The sequence below is a fragment of the Triturus cristatus genome, chromosome 1_1, assembly GCF_964204655.1.
Source record: "Triturus cristatus chromosome 1_1, aTriCri1.1, whole genome shotgun sequence".
NCBI lineage: Eukaryota > Metazoa > Chordata > Amphibia > Caudata > Salamandridae > Triturus > Triturus cristatus.
Window position 1 is genome coordinate 744,650,881 of NC_140579.1, and position 12,498 is coordinate 744,663,378.

A 12,498-nucleotide genomic window follows, 5' to 3' on the forward strand; every position below is an offset into this window, starting at 1 on the left:
ACAGTGTTGTTTGTGTAGTGTAGGGGGTCGTGCTTGGGGTAGTGTTTTAGGGCTTAGGGTAGTGCAGTGGTGTTTGTGTAGTGTAGGGGTTTGTGCTGGGCGTAGTGTTTTAGGGTTTAGGGAAGTGCAGTGGTTTTTGTGTAGTATAAGGGTTCGTGCTGGGGTAGTGTTTTAGGATTTAGAGAAGTGCAGTGGTATATGTGTAGTATAAGGGTTCGTGCTGGGGTAGTGTTTTAGGGTTTAGGGTAGTGCAGTGGTGTTTGTATAGTACAGGGGGTCTTGCTGGGGTAGTTGTTTAGGGTTTAGGGTAGTGCAGTGGTATTTGTGTAGTTTAGGGGGTCAAGCTGGGGGTAGTGTTTTATGTTTTATCATAGTGAAGTGGTGTTTGTGTAGTGTAGGGGGCCAAGCTGGGGGTAGATTTATGGTTTAGGGTAATGCAGTGGTGTTTGGGTAGTGTAGGGGGTCGTGCTTCAGGTAGTGTTTTAGGGTTTAGGTCAGTGCAGTGGTGTTTAGGTAGTGTAGGGGGTCGTGCTGGGGGTAGTGTTTTAGGGTTTAGAGCAGTGCAGTGGTGTTTGTGTAGTGTAGGGGGTCGTACCGGAAGTAGTGTTTTATGGTTTAGGGCAGTGCAGTGGTGTTTGGGTATTGTAGGGGGTTCTTCTGAAGGTAGTGTTTTAGCGTTTAGGGTAGTGCACTGGTGTTTGGGTAGTGTAGGGGGTCAGGCTGGGGGTAGTGTTTTAGGGTTTAGGGTTGTGCAGTTGTGCTTGTGTAGTGTAAGGGACGTGCTGGGGTAGACTTTTAGGGTTTAGGGTAGTGCAGTGGTGTTTGGGTAGTATAAGGGGTCGTGCTGGGGGTAGGGTTTTAGGGTTTCGGGCAGTGCAGTGGTGTTTGGGTAGTAAAGGGGGATCGTACAGGTGGAAGTGTTTTAGTGTTTAGGGTAGTGCAGTGGTGTTTGTGTATTGTAGGGGGTCGTACTGGGGGTAGATTTAGGGTTTAGGATAGCGCAGTGGTGTTTGGGTAGTGTAGGAGGTCGTGCTGGGGTAGAGTTTTAGGGTTTCGGGCGGTGCAGTGGCATTTGGGTAGTAAAGGGGGATCGTGCTGGTGGAAGTGTTTTAGGGTTTATGGTTGTGCAGTGGTGTTTGTGTAGTGTAGGGGACACGCTGGGGTAGTGTTTTAAGGTTTAGGGTAGTAACATGGTGTTTGTGAAGTGTAGGGGATCGTACTGGGGGTAGATTTAGGGTTTAGGATAGTGCAGTGGTGTTTGGGTAGTGTAGGGGGTCGTGCTGGGGATGGGGTTTTAGGGTTTCGGGCAGTGCAGTGGTGTTTGGGTGGTAAAGGGGGATCGTGCAGGGGTAGTTTTTTAGGGTTTAGGGTAGTGTAGTGGTGTTTGTGTAGTTTAGGGGATCAAGCTGGGGGTGGAGTTTTAGGGTTTAGGGTAGTGCAGTGGTGTTTTTTGTAGTGTAGGGGGTCATGCTAGGGGTAGATTTAGGGTTTAGGGTAATGCAGTGGTGTTTGGGTAGTGTAGGGGGTCGTGCTGCAGGTAGTGTTTTAGGGTTTATGGTAGTGCAGTTGTGTTTGTGTAGTATTGGGGTAGTTCTGGGGTAGTGTTTTAGGGTTTAGGGTAGTACAGTGGTGTTTGTGTAGTGTAGGGGGTTGTACTGTGGGTAGATGTGGGGTTTAGGGTAGTGCAGTGGTGTTTGGGTAGTGTAGGGGGTCGTGCAAGGGGTAATGTTTTAGGGTTTAGGGTAGTGCAGTGGTGTTTGTGTAGTGTAGGGGTCGTGCTGGGGGTAGTGTTTTGGGGTTTAGGGTAGTGCATTGGTGTTTGGGTAGTGTAGGGGTAGTGCTGGGGTAGTTTTTTAGGGTTTAGGGTAGTGCAGTGATGTTTGTGTAGTGTAGGGGGTCATGCTGGGGGTAGTGTTTTAGGGTTTAGGTAGTGCAGTGGCGTTTGTGTAGTGTAGGGGGTAGAGTTTTAGCGTTTAGGGTAGTGCACTGGTGTTTGGGTAGTGTAGGGGGTAATGCTGGGGGTAGATTTAGGGTTTTGGGTAGTACAGTGGTGTTTGTGTAGCGTAGGAGGTCGTGCTTGTGGTAGTGTTTTAGGGCTTAGGGTAGTGCAGTGGTGTTTGTGCAGTGTAGGCGTCGTGCTTCAGGTAGTGTTTTAGGGTTTAGGGTTGTGCAGAGGTGTTTGTGCAGTGTAAGGGACTTGCTGGGGTGGAGTTTTAGGTTTTAGGGCAGTGCAGTGGTGTTTATGTAGTGTAGGGGGTTGTACTAGCTTAGATTTAGGGTTTAGTATAGTGCACTGGTGTTTGGGTAGTGTAGGGGGTTGTGCTGGGGGTAGGGTTTTAGGGTTTCGGGCAGTGCAGTGGTGTTTGGGTAGTAAAGGGGGATCGTACTGGTGGAAGTGTTTTAGGGTTTAGGGTAGTGCAGTGGTGTTTGTGTAGTTTAGGATACATGCTGGGGTAATGTTTTAGGGTTTAGGGTAGTGCAGTGGTGTTTGTGTAGTGTAGGGGGTTGTACTGGGGGTAGATTTAGGGTTTAGGATAGTGCAGTGGTGTTTGGGTAGTGAAGGGGGTCGTGCTGGGGGTAGGGATTTACGGTTTCGCGCAGCGCAGTGGCGTTTAGGTAGTAAAGGGGGATCGTGCTGGTGGAAGTGTTTTAGGGTTTAGGGTTGTGCAGTGGTGTTTGTGTAGTGTAGGGGACGTGCTGGGGTAGTGTTTTAGGGTTTAGGGTAGTGCAGTGGTGTTTGTGAAGTGTAGGGGTCGTACCAGAAGTAGTGTTTTAGGGTTTAGGGCAGTGCAGTAGTGTTTGGGTATTGTAGGGGGTTGTTCTGAGGGTAGTGCTTTAGCGTTTAGGGTAGTGCACTGGTGTTTGGGTAGTGTAGGGGGTCATGCTGGGAGTAGATTTAGGGTTTAGGGTAGAGCAGTGGTGTTTGTGCAGTGTAGGGGGTCAGGCTGGGGATAGTGTTTTAGGGTTTAGGGTTGTGCAGTTGTGCTTGTGTAGTGTAAGGGACGTGCTGGGGTAGACTTTTAGGGTTTGAGGTAGTGCATTGGTGTTTGGGTAGTATAGGGGGTCGTGCTGGGGGTAGGGTTTTAGGGTTTCGGGCAGTGCAGTGGTGTTTGGGTAGTAAAGGGGGTTCGTACAGGTGGAAGTGTTTTAGTGTTTAGGGTAGTGCAGTGGTGTTTGTGTAGTTTAGGGTAGTGCTGGGGTAGTGTTTTAGGGTTTAGGGTAGTGCAGTGGTGTTTGTGTAGTGTAGGGGGTCGTGCTGGGGGTAGTGTTTTGGGGTTTAGGGTAGTGCATTGGTGTTTGGGTAGTGTAGGGGGTAGTGCTGGGGTAGTTTTTTAGGGTTTAGGGTAGTGCAGTGGTGTTTGTGTAGTGTAGGGGGTCATGCTGGGGGTAGTGTTTTAGGGTTTAGGGTAGTGCAGTGGTGTTTGTGTAGTGTAGGGGGTATAGTTTTAGCGTTTAGGGTAGTGCACTGGTGTTTGGGTAGTGTAGGGGGTCATGCTGGGTTTAGATTTAGGGTAGAGCAGTGGTGTTTGTGTAGTGTAGGGGTCGTGCTTCAGGTAGTGTTTTAGGGTTTAGGGTTGTGCAGTGGTGTGTGTGCAGTGTAAGGGACTTGCTGGGGTAGAGTTTTAGGTTTTAGGGTAGTGCAGTGGTGTTTATGTAGTGTAGGGGGTCGTACTAGCTTAGATTTAGGGTTTAGGATAGTGCACTGGTGTTTGGGTAGTGTAGGGGGTTGTGCTGGGGGTAGGGTTTTAGGGTTTCGGGCAGTGCAGTGGTGTTTGGGTAGTAAAGGGGGATCGTACTGGTGGAAGTGTTTTAGGGTTTAGGGTAGTGCAGTGGTGTTTGTGTAGTTTAGGGTACGTGCTGGGGTAGTGTTTTAGGGTTTAGGGTAGTGCAGTGGTGTTTGTGTAGTGTAGGGGGTTGTACTGGGGTAGATTTAGGGTTTAGGATAGTGCAGTGGTGTTTGGGTAGTGAAGGGGGTCGTGCTGGGGGTAGGGATTTACGGTTTCGCGCAGTGCAGTGGCGTTTGGGTAGTAAAGGGGGATCGTGCTGGTGGAAGTGTTTTAGGGTTTAGGGTTGTGCAGTGGTGTTTGTGTAGTGTAGGGGACGTGCTGGGGTAGTGTTTTAGGGTTTAGGGTAGTGCAGTGATGTTTGTGAAGTGTAGGCTGTCATACTGGGGGTAGATTTAGGGTTTAGGATAGTGCAGTGGTGTTGGGGTAGTGTAGGGGGTTGTGCTGGGGGTAGGGTATTAAGGTTTCTGGCAGTGCAGTGGTGTTTGGGTAGTAATGGGGGATCGTGCTCGGGGTCATTTTTTAGGGTTTCGGGTAGTGCAGTGGTGTTTGTGTAGTTTAGGGTATCAAGCTGAGGGTAGAGTTTTAGGGTTTAGGGTAGTGCAGTGGTGTTTGTGTAGAGTAGGGGGTCGTGCTGCAGGTAGTGCTTTAGTGTTTAGGGTAGTGCAGTGATGTTTGGGTAGTGTAGGGTGTCATGCTGGGGGTAGTGTTTTAGGGTTTATGGTAGTGCAGTGGTGTTTGTGTAGTATTGGGGGTAGTTCTGGGGTAGTGTTTTAGGGTTTAGGGTAGTACAGTGGTGTTTGTGTAGTGTAGGGGGTTGTACTGTGGGTAGATGTAGGGTTTAGGGTAGTGCAGTGGTGTTTGGGTAGTGTAGGGGGTTGTGCAAGGGGTAATGTTTTAGGGTTTAGGGTAGTGCAGTGGTGTTTGTGTAGTGTAGGGGGTCGTGCTGGGGGTAGTGTTTTGGGGTGTAGGGTAGTGCATTGGTGTTTGGGTAGTGTAGGGGGTAGTGCTGGGTTAGTTTTTTAGGGTTTAGGGTAGTGCAGTGGTGTTTGTGTAGTGTAGGGGGTCATGCTGGGGGTAGTGTTTTAGGGTTTAGGGCAGTGCAGTGGTGTTTGTGTAGTGTAGGGGGTATAGTTTTAGCGTTTAGTCTAGTGCACTGGTGTTTGGGTAGTGTAGGGGGTCATGCTGGGGGTAGATTTAGGGTTTATGGTAGTGCAGTGGAGTTTGTGTAGTATTGGGGGTAGTTCTGGGGGTAGTGTTTTAGGGTTTAGGGTAGTACAGTGGTGTTTGTGTAGTGTAGGGGGTTGTACTGTGGGTAGATGTAGGGTTTAGGGCAGTGCAGTGGTGTTTGTGTAGTGTAGGGGGTCGTGCAAGGGGTAATGTTTTAGGGTTTAGGGTAGTGCAGTGGTGTTTGTGTATTGTAGGTGTCATGCTGGGGGTAGTGTTTTAGGGTTTAGGGTAGTGCATTGGTGTTTGGGTAGTGTAGGGGGTAGTGCTGGGGTAGTTTTTTAGGGTTTAGGGTAGTGCAGTAGTGTTTGTGTAGTGTAGGGGGTCATGCTGGGGGTAGTGTTTTAGGGTTTAGGGTAGTGCAGTGGTGTTTGTGTAGTGTAGGGGGTAGTGGTTTAGGGTTTAGTGTAGTGCTGTGGTGTTTGTGTAGTGTAGGGGGTCGTGCTGCGGGTAGTGTTTTAGGGTTTAGGGTAGTGCAGTTGTGTTTGGGTAGTGTAGGGGTCGTACTGGGTATAGTGCTTTTGGGTTCAGGGTAGTGCAGTTGTGTTTGTGTAGTGAAGGGGATCATGCTTGTGATAGTGTTTTAGGGTTTAGGGTAGTACAGTGGTGTTTGTGTAGCGTAGGAGGTCGTGCTTGTGGTAGTGTTTTAGGGCTTAGGGTAGTGCAGTGGTGTTTGTGTAGTGTAGGGGGTCATGCTGGGGGTAGTGTTTTAGGGTTTAGGTTTGTGCAGTGGTGTTTGTGTAGTGTAAGGGACGTGCCTGGGTAGAGTTTAACGGTTTAGGGTAGTGCAGTATTGTTTAAGAAGTGTAGTGGGTCGTACTGGGGTAGATTTAGGGTTTAGGATAGTGCAGTGATGTTTGGGTAGTGTAGGGGATCGTGCTGGGGGTAGGGTTTTAGGGTTTCTGACAATGCAGTGGTGTTTGGGTAGTAAAGGGGAATCGTACTGGTGGAAGTGTTTTAGGGTTTAGGGTAGTGCAGTCGTGTTTGTGTAGTTTAGGGACGTGCTGGGGTAGTGTTTTAGGGTTTAGGGTAGTGCAGTGGTGTTTGTGTAGTGTAGGGGGTCGTACCGGGGGTAGATTTAGGGTTTAGGATAGTGCAGTGGTGTTTGGGTAGTGTAGAGGGTCATGCTGGGGGTAGGGTTTAAGGGATTCGGGCAGTGCAGTGGCGTTTTGGTAGTAAAGGGAGATCGTGCTGGGGGTTGTTTTTTAGGGTTTAGGGTAGTGCAGTGGTGTTTGTGTAGTTTAGGGAATCAAGCTGGGGGTAGAGTTTTAGGGTTTAGGGTAGTGCAGTGGTGTTTGTGTAGTGTAGGGGGTCATGCCGGGGGTAGATATAGGGTTTATGGTAATGCAGTGGTGTTTGGGTAGTGTAGGGGGTCGTGCTGCAGGTAGTGTTTTAGTGTTTAGGGTAGTGCAGTGATATTTGGGTAGTGTAGGGGGTCATGCTGGGGGTAGTGTTTTAGGGTTTATGGTAGTGTAGTGGTGTTTGTGTAGTATTGGGGTAGTTCTGGGGGTAGTGTTTTAGGGTTTAGGGTAGTACAGTGGTGTTTGTGTAGTGTAGGGGGCTGTACTGTGGGTAGATGTAGGGTTTAGGGTAGTGCAGTGGTGTTTGGGTAGTGTAGGGGGTTGTGCAAGGGGTAATGTTTTAGGGTTTAGGGTAGTTCAGTTGTGGTTTTGTAGTGTAGGGGGTCGTGCTGGGGGTAGTGTTTTAGGGATTAGGGTAGTGCATTGGTGTTTGGGCAGTGTAGGGGGTAGTGCTGGGGTAGTTTTTTAGTGTTTAGGGTAGTGCATTGGTGTTTGTGTAGCGTAGGGGGTCGTGCTGGGGGTAGTGTTTTGGGGGTTTAGGGTAGTGCAGAGGTGTTTGTGTTGTGTAGGGGGTCGTGCTGCGGGCAGTGTTTTGAGTTTAGGGTAGTGCAGTGGTGTTTGTGTAGTGTAGGGGGTCATGATGGGGATAGTGTTTTAGTTTTTAGGTCAGTGCAGTGGTGTTTGGGTAGTGTAGGGGGTCATGCTTGGGGGAGTGTTTTAGGGTTTAGGACAGTGCATTGGTGTTTGTGTAGTGTAGGGGGTTGTGCCGAAGGTAGTGTTTTAGGGTTTAGGGCAGTGCAGTGGTGTTTGGGTATTTTAGGGGGTTGTTCTGGGGGTAGTGTTTTAGCGTTTAGGGTAGTGCACTGGTGTTTGGGTAGTGTAGGGGGTCGTGTTTTAGGGTTTAGGGTTGTGCAGAGGTTTTTGTGTAGCTTAGGGGATCAAGCTGGGGTAGAGTTTTAGTGTTTAGGGTAGTGCAGTGGTGTTTGTGTGGTGTAGGGGGTCATGCTGGGGGTAGATTTAGGGTTTAGGGTAATGCAGTGGTGTTTGGGTAGTGTAGGGGGTCGAGCTGCAGGCAGTGTTTTAGGGTTTATGGTAGTGCAGTTGTGTTTGTGTACTATTGGGGTAGTTCTGGGGTAGTGTTTTAGGGTTTAGGGTAGGACAGGGGTGTTTGCGTAGTGTTGGGGGTTGTACTGTGGGTAGATGTAGGGTTTAGGGTAGTGCAGTGGTATTTGGGTAGTGTAGGGGGTCGTGCAAGGGGTAATGTTTTAGGGTTTAGGGTAGTGCAGTGGTGTTTGTGTAGTGTAGGGGGTCGTGCTGGGGGTAGTGTTTTGGGGTTTAGGGTAGTGCATTGGTGTTTGGGTAGTGTAGGGGGAAGTGCTGGGGTAGATTTGTAGGGTTTAGGGTAGTGCAGTGGTGTTTGTGTAGTGTAGGGGGTCGTGCTGGGGGTAGTGTTTTAGGGTTTAGGGTAGTGCAGTGGTGTTTGTGTAGTGTAGGGGGTAGTGGTTTAGGGTTTAGTGTAGTGCTGTGGTGTTTGTGTAGTGTAGGGGGCCATGCTGCGGGTAGAGTTTTAGGGTTTAGGGTAGTGCAGTGGTGTTTGTGTAGTGTAGGGCGTCGTGTTTTAGGGTTTATTGTAGTGCAGTGGTGTTTGGGTAGTGTAGGGGGTCGTGCTGGGGGTAGTGTTTTGGGTTCAGGGTAGCGCAGTTGTGTTTGTGGAGTGAAGGGGATCGTGCTTGGGATAGTGTTTTAGGGTTTAGGGTAGTACAGTGGTGTTTGTGTAGTGTAGGGATTCATGCCTGGGGTAGTGTTTTGGGTCTTAGGGTAGTGCAGTGGTGTTTGTGTAGTGTAGGGGTTCGTGCTGGGGGTGGGGTTTTAGGGTTTTGGGCAGTGCCGTGGTGTTTGGGTGGTAAAGGGGGGATCGTGCAGGGGTAGTTTATTTAGGGTTTAGGGTAGTGTAGTGGTGTTTGTGTAGTTTAGGGGATCAAGCTGGGGGTAGCGTTTTAGGGTTTAGGGTAGTGCAGTGGTGTTTGTGTAGTGTAGGGGGTCGTGCTGCAGTCAGTGTTTTAGGGTTTATGGTAGTGCAGTTGTATTTGTGTACTATTGGGGTAGTTCTGGGGTAGTGTTTTAGGGTTTAGGGTAGGACAGTGGTGTTTGCGTAGTGTTGGGGGTTGTACTGTGGGTAGATGTAGGGTTTAGGGTAGTGCAGTGGTGTTTCGGTAGTGTAGGGGGTCGTGCAAGGGGTAATGTTTTAGGGTTTAGGGTAGTGCAGTGGTGTTTGTGTAGTGTAGGGGGTCGTGCTGGGGGTAGTGTTTTGGGGTTTAGGGTAGTGCATTGGTGTTTGGGTAGTGTAGGGGGTAGTGCTGGGGTAGATTTTTAGGGTTTAGGGTAGTGCAGTGGTGTTTGTGTAGTGTAGGGGGTCATGCTGGGGGTAGTGTTTTAGGGTTTAGGGTAGTGCAGTGGTGTTTGTGTAGTGTAGGGGGTAGTGGTTTAGGGTTTAGTGTAGTGCTGTGGTGTTTGTGTAGTGTAGGGGGCCATGCTGTGGGTAGTGTTTTAGTGTTTAGGGTAGTGCAGTGGTGTTTGTGTAGTGTAGGGCGTCGTGTTTTAGGGTTTATTGTAGTGCAGTGGTGTTTGGGTAGTGTAGGGGGTCGTGCTGGGGGTAGTGTTTTGGGTTCAGGGTAGTGCAGTTGTGTTTGTGTAGTGAAGGGGATCGTGCTTGGGATAGTGTTTTAGGGTTTGGGGTAGTACAGTGGTGTTTGTGTAGTGTAGGGATTCGTGCCTGGGGTAGTGTTTTAGGTCTTAGGGTAGTGCAGTGGTGTTTGTGTAGTGTAGGGGTTCGTGCTGGGGGTAGTGTTTTAGGGTTTAGGGAAGTGCAGTGGTGTTTGTGTAGTATAAGGGTTCGTGCTGGGGTAGTGGTTTAGGGTTTAGAGAAGTGCAGTGGTGTTTGTGTAGTATAAGGGTTCGTGCTGGGGTAGTGTTTTAGGGTTTAGGGTAGTGCAGTGGTGTTTGTACAGTATAGGGGGTCTTGCTGGGGGTAGTTTTTTAGGGTTTTATTGTAGTGCAGTGGTGTTTGTGTAGTTTAGGGGGTTAAGCTGGGGATAGTGTTTCATCGTTTATGGTAGTGAAGTGGTGTTTGTGTAGTGTAGGGGGTCATGCTGGGGGTAGATTTAGGGTTTTGGGTAGTACAGTGGTGTTTGTGTAGCGTAGGAGGTCGTGCTTGTGGTAGTGTTTTAGGGCTTAGGGTAGTGCAGTGGTGTTTGTGTAGTATAGGCGTCGTGCTTCAGGTTGTGTTTTAGGGTTTAGGGTTGTGCAGTGGTGTTTATGTAGTGTAGGGGGTCGCACTAGGTTAGATTTAGGGTTTAGGATAGTGCACTGGTGTTTGGGTAGTGTAGGGGGTTGTGCTGGGGGTAGGGTTTTAGGGTTTCGGGCAGTGCAGTGGTGTTTGGGTAGTAAAGGGGGATCGTACTGGTGGAAGTGTTTTAGGGTTTAGGGTAGTGCAGTGGTGTTTGTGTAGTTTAGGGTACGTGATGGGGTAGTGTTTTAGGGTTTAGGGTAGTGCAGTGGTGTTTGTGTAGTGTAGGGGGTTGTACTGGGGGTAGATTTAGGGTTTAGGATAGTGCAGTGGTGTTTGGGTAGTGTAGGGGGTCGTGCTGGAGGTAGTGTTTTGGGTTCAGGGTAGTGCAGTTGTGTTTGTGTAGTGAAGGGGATCGTGCTTGGGATAGTGTTTTAGGGTTTAGGGTAGTACAGTGGTGTTTGTGTAGTGTAGGGATTCGTGCCTGGGGTAGTGTTTCAGGTCTTAGGGTAGTGTAGTGGTGTTTGTGTAGTGTAGGGGTTCGTGCTGGGGGTAGTGTTTTAGGGTTTAGGGAAGTGCAGTGGTGTTTGTGTAGTATAAGGGTTCATGCTGGGGTAGTGTTTTAGGGTTTAGAGAAGTGCAGTGGTGTTTGTGTAGTATAAGGGTTCGTGCTGGGGTAGTGTTTTAGGGTTTAGGGTAGTGCAGTTGTGTTTGTACAGTATAGGGGGTCTTGCTGGGGGTAGTTTTGTAGGGTGTTATTGTAGTGCAGTGGTGTTTGTGTAGTTTAGGGGGTTAAGCTAAGGATAGTGTTTCATCGTTTATGGTAGTGAAGTGGTGTTTGTGTAGTGTAGGGGGTAATGCTGGGGGTAGATTTAGGGTTTTGGGTAATGCAGTGGTGTTTGTGTAGTGTAGGGGTCGTGCTTCAGTTAGTGTTTTTGGGTTCAGGGTTGTGCAGTGGTTTTTGTGCAGTGTAAGGGACTTGCTGGGGTAGAGTTTTAGGTTTTAGGGTAGTGCAGTGGTGTTTGTGTAGTATTGGGGTAGTTCTGGGGGTAGTGTTTTAGGGTTTAGGGTAGTTCAGTTGTGGTTTTGTAGTGTAGGGGGTCGTGCTGGGGGTAGTGTTTTAGGGATTAGGGTAGTGCATTGGTGTTTGGGCAGTGTAGGGGGTAGTGCTGGGGTAGTTTTTTAGTGTTTAGGGTAGTGCATTGGTGTTTGTGTAGCGTAGGGGGTCGTGCTGGGGGTAGTGTTTTGGGGGTTTAGGGTAGTGCAGAGGTGTTTGTGTTGTGTAGGGGGTCGTGCTGCGGGCAGTGTTTTGAGTTTAGGGTAGTGCAGTGGTGTTTGTGTAGTGTAGGGGGTCATGATGGGGATAGTGTTTTAGTTTTTAGGTCAGTGCAGTGGTGTTTGGGTAGTGTAGGGGGTCATGCTTGGGGGAGTGTTTTAGGGTTTAGGACAGTGCATTGGTGTTTGTGTAGTGTAGGGGGTTGTGCCGAAGGTAGTGTTTTAGGGTTTAGGGCAGTGCAGTGGTGTTTGGGTATTTTAGGGGGTTGTTCTGGGGGTAGTGTTTTAGCGTTTAGGGTAGTGCACTGGTGTTTGGGTAGTGTAGGGGGTCGTGTTTTAGGGTTTAGGGTTGTGCAGAGGTTTTTGTGTAGCTTAGGGGATCAAGCTGGGGTAGAGTTTTAGTGTTTAGGGTAGTGCAGTGGTGTTTGTGTGGTGTAGGGGGTCATGCTGGGGGTAGATTTAGGGTTTAGGGTAATGCAGTGGTGTTTGGGTAGTGTAGGGGGTCGAGCTGCAGGCAGTGTTTTAGGGTTTATGGTAGTGCAGTTGTGTTTGTGTACTATTGGGGTAGTTCTGGGGTAGTGTTTTAGGGTTTAGGGTAGGACAGTGGTGTTTGCGTAGTGTTGGGGGTTGTACTGTGGGTAGATGTAGGGTTTAGGGTAGTGCAGTGGTATTTGGGTAGTGTAGGGGGTCGTGCAAGGGGTAATGTTTTAGGGTTTAGGGTAGTGCAGTGGTGTTTGTGTAGTGTAGGGGGTCGTGCTGGGGGTAGTGTTTTGGGGTTTAGGGTAGTGCATTGGTGTTTGGGTAGTGTAGGGGGAAGTGCTGGGGTAGATTTGTAGGGTTTAGGGTAGTGCAGTGGTGTTTGTGTAGTGTAGGGGGTCGTGCTGGGGGTAGTGTTTTAGGGTTTAGGGTAGTGCAGTGGTGTTTGTGTAGTGTAGGGGGTAGTGGTTTAGGGTTTAGTGTAGTGCTGTGGTGTTTGTGTAGTGTAGGGGGCCATGCTGCGGGTAGAGTTTTAGGGTTTAGGGTAGTGCAGTGGTGTTTGTGTAGTGTAGGGCGTCGTGTTTTAGGGTTTATTGTAGTGCAGTGGTGTTTGGGTAGTGTAGGGGGTCGTGCTGGGGGTAGTGTTTTGGGTTCAGGGTAGCGCAGTTGTGTTTGTGGAGTGAAGGGGATCGTGCTTGGGATAGTGTTTTAGGGTTTAGGGTAGTACAGTGGTGTTTGTGTAGTGTAGGGATTCATGCCTGGGGTAGTGTTTTGGGTCTTAGGGTAGTGCAGTGGTGTTTGTGTAGTGTAGGGGTTCGTGCTGGGGGTGGGGTTTTAGGGTTTTGGGCAGTGCCGTGGTGTTTGGGTGGTAAAGGGGGGATCGTGCAGGGGTAGTTTATTTAGGGTTTAGGGTAGTGTAGTGGTGTTTGTGTAGTTTAGGGGATCAAGCTGGGGGTAGCGTTTTAGGGTTTAGGGTAGTGCAGTGGTGTTTGTGTAGTGTAGGGGGTCGTGCTGCAGTCAGTGTTTTAGGGTTTATGGTAGTGCAGTTGTATTTGTGTACTATTGGGGTAGTTCTGGGGTAGTGTTTTAGGGTTTAGGGTAGGACAGTAGTGTTTGCGTAGTGTTGGGGGTTGTACTGTGGGTAGAT